Here is a 2,159-nt window from a genome sequence, read left to right on the forward strand (position 1 = left end):
GGGAACAGTTTCCAGCAGCCTGGTATAAACTTGGGGAAATCCTCAGTTATTGTTGTTTCAGAGGTATTTCTTCGTTCCTTCCTTTCTTCTTTTTGGTATTACCATTCCGTTAAGTTATACCTTTTGTAGTTGTCTCATAGCTCTTGGATATGTTGTTCTATTGGGTGTTTTTTTTTTTTCTCTTTGCATTTCAGTTTTGGCAGTTTCTATTTGAGCATTCCTTAAGCTCAGAGATTCTTTCCTCAGCTAGGCCCTGTCTATGAATAAGCTCATTAAAGATACTCATTTCTGTTAGTGTTTTTGATCTCTAGCATTTCTATTTCTTTCTTAGAAGTCCCAACTCTTTGTTTACATTGCCCATCTGTTCCTGTATGGGGTCTACTTTGTCCATTACAGCCCTTAGCATATTCATCACAGTTGTTTTAAATTCAGTCTGTTAATTCTAACATCCCTGCCATATCTGAGTCTAGTTCTAATGCTTACTATCTCTTTAAACGCTGGGTTTGGCCTTCAGTTTGGCCATTACAATGCCTTATAATTTTTTTCTTGATAGCCAGACATGAATGAAAAAAGAATTGTTGTATGCCTTTAGTAATGTGGCCAGGTGTGGAAGAAAGTGGTCTCTAGTCCTATGATTAGGTCTCAGTCTTTTAGTGCGTCTGTGTCTCTGCGCTGTAAACTTCACAGGGCTTGAGTTCCCCTGTCCCCTGCTCCAGTCCTGCCCCCCCTTCTCTCCTTCTCTTCCCAAGTGGCTGGCTTACTGTTGGAGCTCCTGCTGCATGTTACTAAAACTGAGGAAGCTCCTGCTTCTGGTATTCAAAAGAAGACAGTGAGTTGCAAGAGGAGGTTTGGCGAGACCTGGTGGGTTAGGGGCTTGGCTAAATAATGAAGGGTCTGGCAGGCTACTAAGAGTTTGGATTTATGTCTAAATGCAACAGGAAGCCATCAAAAGATTTCATTATTTTTTTCTTTTCACATCAGACAGGCAACGTGATGAGGTCGTGACAAGGTTTGAGGGAGGCACGTTTCAAAGCAAAGGAGTGATGTGATCTGATTTCCATTCATATTTTAAGACATCCACTTTGTTAAGTGAAGAAGGGATTCAAAGGGATAGGAATTGAGACTAAAGATGGCTACCAATTAGGTGTCACAACTGACACCTGAGTATTATCAGTGAAAACTCTTGGTTGTAAAAAATAGAAAATGCCAGCTGATTTAAGCAGAAGAGGAGCTTGTTTTATTATTTTTTAAATAGAACCATTTGGTAGTTTGCAGACTGCAGGAAGGGGGGAGAACCAGGCTTGGAAGGAAGTTTAACAGCCAAAGTTACCCCAGTCAGTTCAGTGTGGTCATTGCCACTGCCAAACCACAGCTCGCCCCACTGCTGCTGACATACACAAGCAATCTGGCTACTGAAGCTAGAAGCACCTCCCACTCCCAGCTTCACCCCTTCCCTCCTCCCCACGTTTGAGGCGCTCTTAGCCACCCTGTCCACTTGAATAATTTCTACTGTCCTTACTTCTTGGGGTTACTGGTTACTGATGTCAAGTTTGGATGCATCTGATTGACCAAGCCTAAGTCACAGGCGTATGCACTACAAGCAGAAAAGGGTGGGTTTACCTAGGATTTTCTGCATCTTTGGTGTTACATAGTCTCCCAGCAAAACTCATTGGTATCCCAGACCCATCTTGTCTCCTGAGAAGCTAAGAAAACGACACATCCAATACCAGCAATGGAAAACCTGGTATGGCAAATTGAATTATTGAGCCTTCTCTGTTTTATCTGTGCCCTTGGCATGTACCTCTGCAATCCCTCCAACTACCTTTGTGTATTTCCTCATCCTGTGGCTTTTTCCTTGGCCACATGATTTGCTTTTACCTTGGAAAGTTGACAAGCAGAAGCCTGAAACGTACTTGTGCGATTGGTCTTGTGTTTCCGCCATCATGAGAGGAACATGTGCTGGCTTGCCCCCTTTTCCAAGGAGGCTGAGAAGTGGAGCAGGCCCACACACCTGCAGTGTGAAGCCAACCTGTTTCTGCCACTGCAGTCTAGATTAACAAACACCAGCTGTTCTGCAGATGGGAGCCTGGCTGAGATCAGCAGCTAAATACTTAGTGTATGCCTCTGAGTTTCTATGGTTTATTATGCAGTAATAGCGG

General features: G+C 43.4%; 1 pseudogene; it reads right to left on the reverse strand.

Annotated features, from left to right (window-relative positions):
- Window positions 1-975: 975 nt before the first annotated feature.
- Window positions 976-1,102, reverse strand: LOC118007212 (annotated as a pseudogene).
- Between the last annotated feature and the right edge of the window lie 1,057 nt (window positions 1,103-2,159).

This window comes from Mirounga leonina, unplaced genomic scaffold, assembly GCF_011800145.1.
Source record: "Mirounga leonina isolate KUSES-001 unplaced genomic scaffold, KU_Mleo_1.0 Mir_115, whole genome shotgun sequence".
Classification (NCBI taxonomy): domain Eukaryota; kingdom Metazoa; phylum Chordata; class Mammalia; order Carnivora; family Phocidae; genus Mirounga; species Mirounga leonina.